This window comes from Engraulis encrasicolus, chromosome 15 (genome assembly GCF_034702125.1).
Source record: "Engraulis encrasicolus isolate BLACKSEA-1 chromosome 15, IST_EnEncr_1.0, whole genome shotgun sequence".
Lineage (NCBI taxonomy): Eukaryota > Metazoa > Chordata > Actinopteri > Clupeiformes > Engraulidae > Engraulis > Engraulis encrasicolus.
In genome coordinates, this window is record NC_085871.1 from 8,077,419 (window position 1) to 8,095,457 (window position 18,039).

Consider the following 18,039-nt stretch of genomic DNA (forward strand, 5'->3'; position numbering starts at 1 on the left):
AATGTAATGTAATGTAATAATGTTTTTTGATGACTTGGGAAATGGACATTTTTTGTATTGGGCATTGCATTGCATAATTTATTTTATACAGGTTTAAAAAGTATGTTATCAAAATATATGAATGGTAAGAATGCACACATAGATAATAGGACGTCTGAACAGTCATTTCCAATAATAGAATGCAGATTCAAAAAATGGTGCTTATGTTAGCACTTTAGTGAACGTAACTGGGTTCAGAGCCCGGTGTGAACGCAGGTGATTCGCAGGTTAGCACTTTAGTGAACGTAACTGGGGCGGGCACAGGCACCGTCTGGTCAGAGGTCCAAGTACACACACACACACACACACACACACACACACACACACACACACACACACACACACACACACACACACACACACACACACACAGACACACACACACACACACACACACACACACACACACACACACACACACACAGAGATGTGCATTTATTACAAGTACATTTGCTGAAACAGACACACGTGTGGATGCGTATGTGCAAATCACTCTGTCACACACAGACACACACAGACATGCTTGAGGGAAAGGTAATCTGTAGCATCCATGTTAATATTAAAATGCCAATCACACAATCTTACACACACATACATGCACAAACATCTTCTCCTCTTTCAAACAGAAATTGCTCATGGTAGATACACACATTCATATGTACACACAGCTTGCCCCACTTCACAAATTGATGAAATGCTGTTCTGGGACTTTGGATTTACGTAGATTCACTAAACCTAGCCGACACAACGCATCCTCATCAATTTTTCAAGCGACATTCTGGAAATGTTCATTACGCACTGAAATAATTTGAAACAGAAATCACATCTAGCCTAAAGATAATGTCCTTATTAGCATGCATCTGCATACTCCAACATTGCCAGTCCGGTAGATTCATCTCACAAAGTCACAAAATCTGTACATTGATGTCTAATAATAGCAATAGGGGTAGAAGCAGTGACCGTATGGTAGCAGCAGCGGTAGGAGTAGTAGCAATTGTGATAGTAGTGTAGTAGCAATAGTAGTAGTACTTTATGGAAATAAAGGGATGTGTGCGTGTGTGTGTGTGTGTGTGTGTGTGTGTGTGTGTGTGTGTGCATCTGCATGTTTGCATTTACTCATGTATGCATTTAAGGATTTTATTTTGGTCTTTTTCGACTTTATTTGATAGGACAGTGTGAGAGGTGAATGGGAAGCGAATTCGAAGTGAGACGGGGAGGGGTCGGCAAAGGACCCAGGCCGGGAATTGAACCCGGGTCAGCCACATGGCAGGCGAGTGCCCTACCGGTTGGCCACGGCAGTGTCTCATGTATGCATTTATTCATGCAGTATATGACTTGCACACACAAAGGCTGTACTGTACATCGTGATTTTTATTCATCATGCATGAAATATCTATCTAACAATCTTCCTGAAGGTAACCCAAGCCCTTATCATTAGTCATGGACTAATCTTAATAGCCATCAGCAGAGATAAGACTTCAGCAAACTGCAAAAGCACCAGTGAGGCAACATCCTCTACCAAGTCCTTTAGCAGGGAGCCTTGGCAACACATGGCGCTAATATCTGATCCTGGCACAGTGCTCTGGCCTGGCTCCAAGTGGGTACAGATGGGGACCACACGCAGTTCAGCTGACTCTAGTCACACACTTGTACGGAAAATAGCACATAATGGCCCAACACTGCCCTGAAAAGACACTCAAGACCTTTATAGATCCCTTCCAGTCTCCTGCTCTGTTAATATGAGAACATGGACTTAGTGGAGGCGTTCCATCACACATCAACTGTGTGTGTGTGTGTGTGTGTGTGTGTGTGTGTGTGTGTGTGTGTGTGTGTGTGTGTGTGTGTGTGTGTGTGTGTGTGTGTGTGTGTGTGTGCGTGTGCGTGTGTGTGTGTGTGCGCGAGTGTGTGTGTGTGTGCGCGCGCGCGCGAGTGTGTGTGTGTGTGTGTGCGAGTGTATGTGTGTGCGTGTGTACGCGAGTGTGTGTGTGTGTGTGTGCGTGTGCGTGTGCGCGTGCATGTGTGTGTGCGTGTGTGCGGTATGTCACAGACTGTGTATGCGGGCCGGGCTTGCACACATACTTATCTCTCTTTCCTTGTGAGTGCACTGCCAATCAGATAATCCATTCCAATCCATTTCCCTGCCCCGTAACCAGCCCTGAAATTTTGTGTAATTAAATCTTACTGCTGCCATAAATTGATCAGGACTGACTGTGATACGTGGTGCTTATGAATAATGAATTGGTTTGCAGGGAATGTGCTGACATGATGACTGTTCATTAACATCTCATTAACAACAGGACACCACAAAATGAGAGTCATTCATATGCACTCTCATGCAGTCTTAGCTCACGGCCACGTTAAAGGTGCACTGTGTAAGATTGTGGCCAGAATAGGTATTGCAACTATGCTTGTCATTGAAATTTTGCAGCCTATTGCCAAATCTGATCTTTGCATGAATATTTACTAAGTAATAAACTAGTATTTACTAGTATGACCAAAGTACAGCAACTTTTGCAGCTAAAAATGTCTCGAATGTTCAAAATGGCGGACCATGGAGAAGAGCCCCCTTTTCATGTATGAAAAATGCAATTTTCCTCCAGTCATATTGAATACTTAGAATTTGATGGTGGTGGTAAGTATTTGTTAAAAAGGTAACATTTGTGAATGGACATCATGGATGGATACACAGTTTCACGCACGCGCACGCGCACGCGCACGCGCACGCACACGCACACGCACACGCACACACACACACACACACACACACACACACACACACACACACACACACACACACACACACACACACACACACACACACACACACACACATAGTCTCTTTTACTGCTTCTACCTCTCAGGTCACGCTTCTCCAAAGCATTTCCTCTTCATGACACACCTCTCCAAAAGCTGTTACAGGAGAGTGGAGCTTTTCCATTTCACGCCTAAGAGTTCTCATTTATGAGCAGAGCGGAGCAGAGCAGCCCACTCGACCCGTTGGGGTTGTAGCCTGCTGCACCGCTCATATTCACAACACTAGCGGAGCAGCACTGGGGGGGAAATACGTACAGGCTGTGGATTCATTTCCCCAGCGGCTGTTCACTCGACTCTTCTGGATAACAGAAACCCATCCACTTCACCACGACCCACCAGCCAACCAGGCATGTAAGCACACAAGAGGCATGGAGGAAGGTGTCTTAGTCCTTCAGAGGGGAGGGGTGATGTGTTTCTAAAACCCCTAAATCAAAAGCCTGATAGATTTGAAGAGTCTACTACATACTCGACATGTCATTTTCATTTATGATGCTGCAGCAAACTGCACTGTAACACAATGTTTATTATTCAGCTTCCATGCGGCGTGCAAAACACTGGAAGAGGAATGCACAGAGGGTTTCCAAGAGCCAGAGAAACTCTTCTTGGATATTAGCCCAGCTCCTCCTGGAAAATAACATGGCACTTTTGCCATGAACCTGCCCACTACACACAAACAAACAAACAAACAAACAAACAAACAAACAAACAAACAAACAAACAGGCAGGCACGCTGCAGAGGCACAACCTGCTTGGCTGACATTAATAACTGATGTGTAACCAACTCCTTGGCAGAGAGGAGGAATCATTTCTTCTGGGGCAGGTGCCAGAGACCATGGAGTAAATGGATTTTAGGGACATGATCTGCTGGTGCTGCCAGATTACCAAGTTGCCTAAAAAGAACAGAGTTGTATAAAGTAGAAGTAGAAGTAGTACTCTTGCAGGTGCAATTACAACAATAGTAGTGAGATATCACATAGTTGAAACCATGTAATATCATATTACTAGTGCTGTTATTACATTTGTAAGAGTTCTTCTACTTCTACTTTATACATAGCTAATGAAGGGTGGAGGAGGTTGTAAGTTGTAGGTAATAGACGGAGAGTAGAAGTGAGGTCATTATTTGGTGAGGAGGTGCGGGGAGAAGGAGGCGGGGTTGTCCTGCTCTGAGAAGAGGGGCATGGAGCCTCCCATCAGCCACAGCCTCACACACATGATGAACACCACCTGCAGGTCAGAAGACACCAGTCAGGACATCACACATTACATAACATCAGTCAAGACATCAAACACATCAGTGGACCTGGTCAATGGTGTCAATTTAAGTTACCTTATACCCAAGAATACAATACATTCATGCTAATTATTATGGTAAAGTATCGTGTTAAATCAGAGCAAGTGGTAAACATCCTAAAGAGAGAGAGCACTGTGGCTTTATTTGCTAGGAGAATGAAACCATGTGACACCTTAGTCACTATACCTCTCACTTAGAATACTCTCCTGTAGTCTTGAAAGTCTTGAAAATCAATCAAACTAATTTTGCTTACAGTTTCTATGCATTCTCTTGAAGCACATGGAACTTGTGAAAAGCAACAACATACAAATATAATAATTAAAATCTGAATAAACTGTGAACAACAACAGATTCCTATTGATCCATTATTGAGCCAAACACATCTGTTTTACAAAACTGCTGCCTGTACCAGAGACGATCTAAATGTAAAGAATCTTTGCCTGTACCTCTGCGGTTACTGAATTAGGTGGTGATGGAAAGTTGAGGAAGATCATGGTCCACAGCTCCAACCAGAAAAAAACAAGATAGTTCACAGGATTGGCAGAATACTAGCCTGGGCCTGCTTCCTAGAACCTTTCATATCTGCTCAGGATTCAGAACCAATTCATTTTGAGCATTTCCAATGGCTGTATGGGGTGTGTTTAAGGCGATGACACACTAGTACCATTTGCATGTGAGGTAAAGGAAGAGTGAGCTAACTGATTGTAGGTTCAACCAGCAGGAGGCATTTCATGAAAGTAATTTTGACCTGCCCCCCGGACCTCTCCTGGAAAACTGGGATTAATTTACAACACGATTTGTCCAGACCAAATTCCTGCATAGAGTTGACCTGATAGCTAGACCAGCATCTTAAACGCAGCACACAGTAGAAACCAGTCAGATTATCTATGGCACTCTCTGATTCAATTAAAGCTAACCACACCAACCCACTCTGTGAGAAAAGACTAATCGGGGTTGAGAGGTGTCTTGGAGACACATTGCGTAGCTTTTAGCTCCTTTGCTGTGAACAACCTGTAATCCTAATTTCCTTACAGGGGATCATAGCAGACCATGCCCATCAACCACTTAAATGGTTGGGATTGGCCCCTGATTGAATGCGATAGGGCGGTTTCTGTGTGTGTGTGTGTGTGTGCACTAGAGAGAGTGAACACTTACATGGAGAGAGATGAAACAGGCGCGCTTGATGAAAGGAGTACAGAGTCACAGCAGATCCTTCAGCCCTGAACAGGAGAGATGCCTGACACGTGGAACAAAAGAAGGAGGAAAAGAATGGGAGAGGGAATTGGCCAATTAGACTGAGACGTATCAAACGCAAACCAAGCAATCAATCAGACAACAACAAAACAACAGCGTGACCTTCAGCCAGCGGTCACAATGCTAATGTCATTTAAGCAGCCGGTAAACCTGTATGGATTGAACTGTGCCTGTGTAAAGTGATTTGTGTGGGAAAAGAGGAAAACAATTCACAACATTAAGACACACACATGCACACAGTCCACACTCATACACATACACGCACGAAAGAGTGAAAAAGAAAAAGAAAAAGAAAGAAAAGAAAGAAAGAAAAAGAGTGGAAGAGAAAAAGAGTGACAGAAAGAAAGAAAGAAAGCGAAAGAAAGAAAGAAAGCGAAAGAAAGAAAGAAAGAAAGAAAGAAAGAAAGAAAGAAAGAAAGAAAGAAAGAAAGCGCGAAAGAAAGAAAGAAAGAAAGAAAGAAAGAAAGAAAGAAAGAAAGAAAGAAGGAAAGAAAGAAAGAAAGAAAGAAAGAAAGAAAGAAATTGAATTGCTGTTGGTTGGTGGTGGAGAGAGCTCAGTGGGGTTCCTCTGGGGAGCAGAGAGGGAGAAGACAGACAATGAAGAGAAATTGAGAGGAAGATTCAAAACTGATTGGAAGTAGTAGTTCTTGTATAAGCAAACATACCACATGCACAAAGGAAATATCCGGTACAATTTTTAAATACACAAACCACACAGAAACACGCACGCACAAACCTGGTGACACCCCTAAACTGCACACATATGCAAGGGCATGCTATCCTGTGCAGTATAGAATTTACTTACCGGTACTCACACATACACTATGCATCTCTCTTGCCCTCCACTGCATGTGCATTTCAGGACTGACTGGCATTCTTGTCTGGGGATCTACTGAGTGTGCTCATTTAGCATCTGATGATTCAACTGTTTGACCAAGAATGTAACAGGGTTTATGTTCCACATTTAAAAATAATTTTGCTATGATATACTGTTAGCAGTGTAACGATACATTTTACCAAGTCATAATGTTTAGTCTAGTCTCTCATATTTCAATGTTCATTTTAAGTTCCAAACATTGTTATGCCCTCCAGCAGCATGAACTGCAGCAAGAAGTTAGTACACAACTCCACTGCAGCTTCCCACACAATATGATGTGAATGCCTACACTGTTGTGGATATTTAGTCTTGGGACCAACCACTATGCAACAACAACAACGCCTCTTGCTCCCCAACTGCCCTGTGGTTATACTGCAGACAAAGCAGTTCACTTGTGTGGAGCTGTGGAAGAAATTGGAGGAGTGCATGTAGGCCATGGGCGAGAGGCAGCCATGGAGATGGATCAGCATCATCACAAACTACCGGTAAGTGGCCTAGAAAGTAAGTAATATTGACCCATATTCAGAATCACATTCATGTGCATATTATCCCATACAAAGTACAAGACGAAAACACTCAAAAGGGTGCTCCTTCTCACCAAACTGGACACCAAAGGGCAAATCTGTCACTGCAAAATGTCATCAATAAATACATTATAAGTAAATATAATATAAGACGTGATTTTTCCAAACCAGACACTAGACTAGATCAGACTAGAGTGGACCCCATGATGTAAAAATATGTACTTCTTTACGTCTTACAGAGTCGTGAGATTCACTGCATTTGTACACACGAGATGTAAGAATGCTTCCCAGCGTGTGGTTCAGACCCCCACAGAGCTCTTGAGAGCTGCACCTGGATAGATTTTTGTCTTGCTAAGTTATGGCAGACTTCTCTGACAGAAGGCTCTAAACAAGAAAGTGGAAAAAAAGAGCAAAGAAAGAGCAAATACTACAGGATTCTCAGAGAAAACTGCACCCGGGAAGGAAATGAGAGCAGAAGCTTGATTGAGGAGAAGCAGCCTATATATTCGAATGACTCATTACCAAACTCCAGGGGGGTGAGAAAAAAAGAGCCACTGACACAGTAGCAATTTGAAATGAAAGGGAGAACATCTTAATGATCTTAACAAATGAGTTCTTTCATTCTCCTCACACAGAGAATATCTTGCCTCCAAGTTCACAGCAAGGACAGTACAGTAGGAGTACCAAGAGGACAGGAAAGTCAGCAGCAAGTCCTAAGGGGAGGGACAGTGTTGTCAAATAGGGCTGTAAAGATATTGTATCGAACTGAGAAATCGAGATGCGCAGAATTGCGATACTGAATCGCGGTGCAAGAAAGCAAAATTGTGATGTGCCCTTCCAAAGTTCTGTTAGATTTCAGTCCAGAAAACGTCCACATCATGTGATGAGGCTTCATTATTATTTTTACACTTTTTTTGAATTATTAGTAGCCTTATGTAACTTATTGTACCTATATATATTTTCTTTATAAATGTAAAAAAGCGAATTAATAAATATTTAATAAATAAGTGAAAGATACATTTAAAGGACCAGTTCAGTCAATTTCAACATGCAGTTGTAATGCTCACACTATACCCTGGACGTGTCAGATTTTTTTTTTCTTCTTCAGCTGTTTCCGAGATCCTTGTCATTGTAATAGGGGCAGCGCTTTGTTTACATAAAAAAAAAAACATTTTTATTTATTCCCAAAAACATCCAAAACGTTATAAAACATCGGCAGACAATTAGCAAACAGTGGTACCTTTTGGGAAAATATTTGGAATAGGCCTATGTTATTTTTTTTTTTTTATGTAAGCAAACGCTGCCCCCATTAAAATTGCTCATATCTTGGACAGGGCTGAGCCAAAAAATATGGCATCACCGGGTACTGACAAGTCAAGGGTAGTGGGAGAAATAGAACAGCATATTGAAATTGACTGAACTGGTCCTTAAGAAATCGTGGGGTGCATCGAACCGTAAGTCGAAGATCATGATACGAACCGAATTGTGATTGAAGTGTATCCTTACAGCCCCACTGTCGAAATATTAGGACTAAGGAGGCTTAAGGTTTTCTGTGAAGATTCTCATTTATCTGTTCCATGCAATACAAAGAGTTTGGTTAGTTTTGGGGATTGTTACAGGAAGTTCCTCATCTGATGAGCTTTATCTGCTGTCTGGTTAATGAAACAAGTAAGTCATACTTTATCTCTAGTAGTTACACTTATCTAGGGTGAATTAGGGTTGAGGGAGCAAAAGGCAATGTATTCCTTATTTCTGTACTATATAATAATATAAAATATATTATAACAAATATTACAAAATAAGTGTGTAAGTAAGAAAAGCGATGGGCAGATGAAGACCATGAAGTGGACATGAAATAAAACCAGCAGAAGAGACAGGCTACTGAATAATCAACAGGACAGGTGCAGCGAATCAAGGTGGAGCAGTGAGCAATGAGATGACATGGGTGGAACCATGAGATAAGGAAGAAAGGAGTCGCACACAAGAGCTGAATGCAAAATCAAAAACTATATTAAACTAAGCGGAATAAAGTAAATAAAATCGACAGACAAGGGACAAAAGTTTCGGGTCTAGCCCATCATCAGTGTTCCCAGTTTGAAATAGTCATCAGTTCCACCGGGCTCTGAAAGGCTCCGTTAATAGTTTTCCACCCCCAACACCTAGTTAAGCGACAAGTGCATAGTCATAATTATAATAAAGTGCATTGCAATCATAAAGTGGCATACATTATCATCATTATCATTGCAATGAAACATGATACATAAAATGTCTATAGGCCTATCATGTAGAACCATGAGATTCCATTTGGACCAGAACTACATGGCTAACAGCAGGTGTTGCCAAATAGACTAAAACCATGTGCAGCTTGATCGTTTAACCTCCCCCTAATCGCAGTTGGTTAATCGTGTTGCATTGCATGCTACCTGCGTTACCGTCATTAAATCACACGCTTAGCACAGCTCATTAATTCAACTGTAAGTGTCAAGCTATTTGTCTGGATTAGATGATTTATACTGCCAGACACATTCAAGAGCAATGCTGGAGGATGGTGGAGGCAGCAGCAGAACAGAGACAGAGAGGAGGAGGACATGGAGGAGGAAGGAGGATATTTTTTGGCATGGAGGGAAAGGAAGGATAGAGGGATAGAGGAAGGGATGAATGGTGTTGGTTGAGAGAGAGATTCATTCTGCACTAGCTGAATTGCAAGTGCAGAGCACACGGGACTCATCACGACCGTCAGAGGCTCTGTGGATCTAAGACTGTCAGAGGACAGGGATTTCAAATAAGTCTTCACAGACACTATTTTCTCACTCACACACGCGCACACATGCGCGCACGCACGCACGCACGCACACACACACACACACACACACACACACACACACACACACACACACACACACACACACACACACACACACACAATGGGTAAGAACTTTTTAATCATTATTTATTTAAAAATATACTTATACCATGTATGATTTACTCATGAAAGTGCCCCCTTTTGGTGTTTCCTTATACTGATTTATTATATGAACAGAACATTATATGAAGCAAACAAAGGAAGTACTTGTATCATTGTATCACACTCTTTTCTATTCCCCTGTGTCACATTCCATCACTCAGGCAGGCAGGGAGGAAAGACCCAGCGGACCCAGCCAGTTGTGCTCACTGGATTCGATTGGTGGATCACATGCAGCCACGAAGACTAACCGAATTAAAATGACATTCCACACTCTGAAACAGAAGCAGAAACGGTATTACAGTCAGAGGAAAAAGGAAGGTGAGAAACGCCTGCAAAGCTCCTATCATAAGAAAAATCACGGGCTGTGGACATGGTCATCATTGAATATATTCAAATTTAGACATCTCTGATCCCAAAACATCTACACCCTGTCTACACTGCCTTTCATCCCGTCTTAAATTCAAATTCATGTTCAAATGTGCTTTATTGGCATGCCTGGAAGTATTATCAAAGCGTACAAAAAACTGACTTGCCGTGTGTGCGTTAGTGTGCGTGCATGTGTGTATGTGTGTGTGTGAGAGAGAGAGAGCGAAAGAGAGAGAGATTGAGGTCGGGAAGGTGGGGCAAAGTGGTTTCAGTTGTTTCCCTCACTATATCTCCCTCTTCAGGGAATCTGTTTGAAGAGACAGAGCTTCCAAAAAGGTCACTCGGAGGGATGGAGAGATGAACACGGAGAGAGAGAGAGAGAGAGAGAGAGAGAGAGAGAGAGAGAGAGAGAGAGAGAGGCCTAAAGAAAAGTGATGCATGAAAGAAAATGAAGGACAGACTTCTGAAATATTTCTGTTACTGTGATCTTGTCCTTCACACTGGATAGTGTCTGTGCACTGATAAAGCCTGAGCGTGTTTGATGTTGAAAGCTATGAAAGAGACGGGGCAGGGGCAGAAAGAGACAAGAGAGAGAAAGAGGGATAGAGAGAAAGAGAGCATTCTTACAGCTTTGCATGCTGTCAAGGCTGCTGAACGACAGATACAGTAGAAAGAAGGAGTGAGGGATAGTGTGAGAGGGACAGAAAGAGAGTTCTTACAGCTTGGCATGTTTTCAAGGCTGCTGAGGGGACTTGTTAGCTGGGGGTCAGGAGGTGATTTTCAAACCGAAGGAAAAGGCAAAGAAATGAGCTGCAGTCATACAGCAGTTCCCCTGGTGGGCATTGGAGCATGGGACAGTACAACAAAACAGTGTGACCCAAGTCCCACAAAGCTCCACCCAGTACTGGGAATATCTTTCTCTTTATATCACAGACAGACAGACAGACAGACAGACAGACAGACAGACAGACAGACAGACACACACACAGACAGACAGACAGACAGACAGACAGACAGACAGACAGACAGACAGACAGACAGACACACACACACACACACACACACACACACACACACACACACACACACACACACACACACACACACACACACACACACACACACACACACAATGTAACTCAATGGGACCGATTCCTGGTTAAAGAAAGCCTATGAATAAATACAAATGAAATGGATAATAAAAACAAGCAATTAGGATGATTCATCCACTGACTCCACCATACAAATTCCCCATTCCAACATCCACATTGTTTCTTGTCTGCCCCCAAATGTTGTTGTGGGGTCAACAATTATCGATTCGGCAATGAATCGCAAATGCGGGGCAGGACAATTCAATAAACGATTCAGCAAGTGCCTTAATCGATGCGGCATATATTTTCAATTACTTCGAATAACATATTTCTGGGAACAAATGAAAGTGAAATTGAATTACAGCACTGCACTGCTTTTGACTGCTTGTATTGCCTTGTGACTGATTTAAAATTGGTCTTGCTTTCAGTAGAAATGTAATGCATTGCAATGCCTCGTAGAATCAGACTGCATCGTTTCGAATCGAATAGTTACCTCCCAAATCGCAATCGAATCGAATCGTGAGGGTAGTGCCAATGCACACCCCTAGGAGTTAGTGGAGCATACTATAAGAACATTGCATCTCTCCAGCTCCCCGGAAATGACAAGAAATGAGAACATCAGTTCTCCTCCTCTGCAAAATGCAGACATCAGAGAAAGTCAAAAACGCAATGCAGACAGAAATGTCACAGACGCAATGCAGTTTGACAGTCTGATGAAAACCTTACATAACTTTAAGCAGAGATCATCCTGTGTGTGTGCATGCTTGAGAGCGTGTGAGAGCGAGACATAAGACAGTAGATTTGTGTCTGTGTGATACCTTTTTAGCCACAGATGCAATAGCAGTAGCTCCACATATTTAAAGGGACACTGTGTGAGATCTTTAGTTGTTTATTTCCAGAATTCGTGCTGCCTATTCACCAATGATACCTTTTTCATGAATACTTACCACCAGCATCAAATTCTAAGTATTCATTATGACTGGAAAAATTGCACTTTTCATACATGAAAAGGGGGCTCTTCTCCATGGTCCGCCATTTTGAATTTCCACTGTGTGACTGTACTTGGACCATACTAGAAAATATTTGTTTAATACTTAGTAAACTTTCATGTAAAGATCAAATTTGGCAATAGGCAGCCCAATTTCAATAAGCAGCATAGTTGCAGTACCTTNTTTTTTTTTTTCAATTGTTTATTTATTGAATTTTCATTTTTCATACACAAACACAACAACACATAAGACGTATTACAAATATTGGTGCATGCTTAAGTTGGGAAAAACAAAAGTATAAACATAATAAAATAAATAATAATAATAATAATAATAAACATAAATACAGTAAAATAAAGTCAAGTGTATTATTGTTATAAATGACATAATTTAGAAAAAAGAAAATAGAGACAGGTAAACATAGATGTAGGTCATATAATGGATCAAAATGAGGCATCAGGCGATTATCAAAGGTCCCAGTGTTTGAGCAAAAAGATCCCCTTTACCTTTCAAGTGGTATGTGTGGTGTTCCAGTTGCATTGTATCATTCATTATTGTTCTAAACATATTAATTGTGGGTGCTGTAGCTTGTTTCCAGTTGAGCAGTATGCATTTTTTGGCTACGTATGCGATTATACCAATTCTTTTATTTGAGATGGGGTCTAATGTGTGATCTGGATCTGTACCAAAGAGATACAATAGAGGTGATAGTGTGAATTGGATTTGCAAAAGTTTGCTTGTCAGATTGTGTACTGCATTCCAAAAGTGTTTCAGTTCCTTGCAATTCCAAAATACATGGATAAGAGAACCAGTACATGTCTTACAGCGATGACATTTAGAGGACACATTGGGATACATCTTGCTAAGACGTACTGGTGTCAGGTACATTCTGTGCATAAATTTGTAATTTTGCTCTATGATTTTGTTACAAGATAAAGAAACAAAAACATTATTACACATGTTGTCCCAAAGCTCATCATCAAGGTCTTGTTCTAAGTCTTTCTGCCATACAGTTCTAAGTGAAATCAAGGAGGAGCTATTGTGGTCTAGCAAAGCTCCATATATCACTGAAATCTTCCCTTTCAGCTTTGTGGAGTTTACAATAATTTCCTCAATGGTTGATAAAGTAAAAGACATTTGCCCTGCTTTTCCAATGTGGTTATATAATGACGAAGCTGTAGATATTTATAGAAGTCTTGGTTTGGGATGTCAAATTCTGATCTGAGGTCTGCAAAAGATTTTAAAGAGCCCTCCTCAAATAAGTTCTGGAACTGAAGTATGCCATATTCTTTCCACTTAGTAAGGGCTTCCCCTATCAGGGGTGGCAGGTCTGGGTTAAATGATAGAGGGGCCAGAGTAGAAATGGTGGTATGTGATCCACAAAATCTCTTTACATCTTGCGAAGCCTGAAGAGAGTTTGCTATAACATATGTTTTAGATATTGACTTTATGGTTTTTGTGTTATTGATGAATGGCAGAGTAGTGATTGAGCTGGGAAAACAGAGTTCAGCTTCAATATCTGTCCAATGAGCAGTTGTTCGGTTCTGTATCCAACTAATGGTGTCCTTAGTCTGTGCTGCCCAGTAGTACAGTTGAAAATCTGGAAGACCCAGACCACCTTTTTCTTTAGATTTTGTTAGGGTTTTCAGTGAGATCCTAGGTGTTGATTTTTTCCATATGAAAGAGTTTATCAATTTGTTAATTGACTGAAAGAATGTTTTGTTAAGATAACATGGTAAGGATTGGAAGAGATAATTAAATCGTGGTAGCACATTCATTTTAATTATGTTTATTCGTCCAATAAAAGAGATAGGAAGCAGAGTCCAAAACTCCAGTTCCTCTTTGATTTTGCTAAGTAGGGGGGTGTAGTTTATTTTAAATAATTCTTTTAGATTAGGAGAGACATTTATTCCCAGGTATTTAAAACCACCTTGTGCCCAAGTAAAGGGAGAAATTCTTTTTAGTTCAGCTGGAATATCTGAGTTAAGTAGACAGGCATTGGATTTTGTCAAGTTAATTTTGTAACCTGATATTCTTCCAAATTTACTAATTAGGTCCAGTACTACTGGAATTGATCTCTCTGGGGTAGACAAGTATAATATAACGTCATCTGCATAAAGAGAAATTCTATTCTCTTTACTACCAATGTCAATGCCATGCATATCTTTACTTGCTCTAATTGCCTCTGCAAGAGGCTCAATGGCCAAATTAAATAAAAGAGGAGACAAAGGGCAGCCTTGACGACAGCCTCTGAATAGGCTAAATCTTTCAGACAAAGACCCATTGACGCACACTTGTGCTTGGGGGTCACTGTAAAGACTTATAATCCACCCAATAAATGTTTTGTCAAAATTAAATTTCTTCAAGACAGCAACTAAGTAGGACCACTCCACCCTGTCAAACGCCTTTTCAGCGTCCAGTGAGATTAGCAGTCCCTGGCGTTCAGACAGGGAAGAGTAGTCAATGACGTCCAATAACCTCCTGATGTTATCTGAGGCATATCGTTCTTTAATGAAACCAGACTGGTCAGGGTTAACTAGCATGGGTAGTAGGTTCTCCAGTCTTCGCGTGATCAGTTTGGATAAGATTTTTAAGTCAACTGTAAGTAGGGAAATTGGACGGTATGAGGAGCATTCAGCACTATCTTTGTCTTTCTTGTGTATCAGTGATATCACAGCTGTTTTCATGGAGTCAGGGAGCAGTCCTTTCTTAAAAAAGTCCTGAACCATGGGCATAAAAAGGGGCTCAATTTCAGGCCAAAATGTTTTGTAAAATTCGGCAGGGTATCCATCTAATCCTGGGGATTTTCCTAGTGGTAATGATTTAATGGTCTCTAGCACCTCCTCTGAAGTAAAAGGGCGACCTAGATGTGCATTATCTTCGTCTGACAGTGTGGGTAGGGATAGTTGCTCTAGAAATGACTGAATGTCTGATTCTAAGGGGTTTTCTGAAGTGTATAATTTTTTGTAAAAGTCAAGGAAAGAGGACTGTATACTTTGCAAATCATACCGCAATTGGCCTGTTGCCTGACGTATGTGTTTTATGGTGCGATCAGTTCGTTCTTTTTTGAGCTGGTAAGCTAAAAGTCTGCTGGGCTTATTTCCATATTCATAATAACGCTGTCTTGTGAAAAATAGAAGTTTTTTTACTTGCTCTGTTTGAATGAGATTGAGATCAGTCTTGACAGCATTAAGTTTCCTCAGGTTGTCCTCTGTAGGCGCTTGTTTGTGGGACTGTTCAAGGGTAGTGAGTTCTTTTTGAAGCTGAGAAGCACGCTCATTGGCAGCCTTTTTCCTAGCACTTGTATATGAGATAAGATGTCCCCTGATTACTGCTTTGGCCGCATCCCACATTACGGCATTTGAAACTGGGGAGTCTGAATTTTCCTGCCTGTATTGACTTATCCATTGCCTAATTTTTAGACAGGCTTCTGTGTTTGAGAGAAGTGATGAATTAAATCTCCAGTATTTGGTTTGTTGTTTCTGATGCCCTATGGCAAGTGTGAGGTACACTGGAGAATGATCAGAAATAAGGATTGATCCGATAGTACAGGAGGTCACAACGGAAAGTTGGTCTTGAGGTAAAAGAAAGTAATCTAATCTTGAATATGTTTTATGCCTAGTTGAGTAAAATGAGTAATCTTTAATGGTTGGGTTAAATTCTCTCCAGACATCAACCAGACCTGCATCGCTACAGGCCAACTGTAGCGCTTTAGATGCATTTGGATTGGATATTAAATGAGATGACTTATCTAAATTACCATCCCAGTTACAATTAAAGTCGCCGGCCACGACTCCCAGGTCTTTATGATGTTGAGTAAACAGAGTTATCATGTCTGACATGAATTTGGGGCAGTCTTCATTTGGTGCATAAATGTTATGCAAAAGAATTTCTTGACCATATAATAGCCCACAAATCAAGACATACCTGGCTTCCTGATCATAGTGCTCTTCTTTAATGATGAATGGCAAATTTTTATGGATAAGTATTGCTGTCCCCCTTTTATTGCTTGTATAACTTGAAAAATAAACCTGTCCTACCCAGTCTCTCTTCAGTTTTTTATGTTCCTCATTTGAAAGGTGAGTTTCTTGTAGAAACGCAATGTCTACTTTTTTGCTTTTTAAAAATGAAAGGACTCTCTTACGTTTAATTGGATGACCTAGACCTCTGACGTTAAATGTTACCACATTAAGTGAGTTTACCATATGTGAAATGAACACTATTGCACCATATAATACACTTGCAAAAAAAGACACAAAATATACAAAAAGTATAAACAATAAAATAAATGAAACAAGGGCAGACAAGACAAAAATCCCTCTCAACACTGACAAACCTTCCCCCCCACCCCCCACCCAGAAGCCTAGTCCCCAATTGACAAGGCAGTCCCATTGCAAAAATAACCCTGATACTGTCTAACAGAATGTACAACAGATGCCCCTGAACAATGCACAGCAAAGAAATAAAAAATGTAAATTCCCCCTATTTTAAAACCAAAAAGGTCTCACGAGCCACATAAAACAAATTTCAGATCAGCTGAAAACTTAGTGTCATAAAAGAGTCATAGGTAGGGCAGAAATAAAAATATTTTGTCAAAAATGTTTTAAAATAATGTTAAGTTTGGTTTCAAATCAATGTCCATATCTGCAAAGTTCCATTAAGGTTTCAGTTCTTGTTTGGCTCAGTGAGATTGTATGTGAAAATAGGTCATAATGCCACTCACCCCTCAGTTGAAGTGGAGTTTTCCCCTACCTGGCAACCACCACCCTGGCAACCCCCACCAGCGATGCTGCGGTAGAAATCTTCAGCGTCTTCTGGTGAGGAAAAGTGGCGAATCTTTTCCTCATGGAGTACTCTGAGCCTGCAAGGATGTGGATGAAAGCCTCGGAAAGTCCCCATGTCCAAGAACAGCTGTTTAACACTGTCGAACTTGCGTCTCCGTCTGATGGTCTCGGCCGACAGGTCCTGTGTGAGGTAGATCTTGCTTTCGTCGTGTGTGATATTGCGATTCTTTGCTAAACGGAGGACGAGCTCTTTCTCTCGGAAGTTAAGGAAGCGGATGAGGACGGCTCTGTGCTGATCTGGCTTTATATCACCCAGCGTGCGATGCACTCTCTCCAGTACAGGGGGTTGGCTAGGGTCCTGTCCAAGCCATACAGGCAACTTTTCACGCACAAAGTCAAAAAGTGAGCGCGAGCCCTCTGCGCCCTCCTTAAGACCAAATAGCCTGATGTTTTTACGCCTTCCACGGTTTTCCAAATCTTCCGTCTTTGATTCGAGTTGCGCAATCCTTTTCATGGCCGCAGCTAAAGATGCCTCCATGTGATGTAGCGTGTCATCTGTATCAGAGATGCGGGTCTCGGCCTCGTCAATGCGTTTTTCGTTGGAGGAGACGTCTCGTCTGATATCTGAAAATTTGTCCTCCAATGCTGAAATGGAGTTGGACATTGCATCCAGACGGCCGTCTATTACATCGAGTTTTGATCCAAATTCTGATCGGAGAGCCTTCAGCTCGCTTAGCACCTCTGCTATCGCCATTTTGTCCCCCTCGCTACCGGTTTCGTTCGACGCTGTCTTCGGGGTTTTCTTACCTCCTTTGTTTGCTTTTTTGAAAATGTCACACTCCTTTACAGGCTTGGGGTTTGGCATAGTCAATCCAAGGCAGGTTGTCGGCAAGTGGCAGGTTTAAAATAGGGTTTGAGGTAATTTTCTATGCAAAGTTCTGAGGAGCTACTCAATATGCTGCCATCCTCTACAGGGTCGAGAGCGCCCCCCGCAGTACCTTTTTTTGACCATTTCTTTTTCACACACACACACACACACACACAC

The 18,039-nt window shown here is 41.5% G+C and overlaps 1 pseudogene; it reads right to left on the reverse strand.

Moving 5' to 3' along the window:
* The window catches only part of LOC134464803 (protein O-mannosyl-transferase TMTC1-like), a 116,921-nt pseudogene that overhangs the window by 41,556 nt on the left and 57,326 nt on the right, over positions 1-18,039 (reverse strand).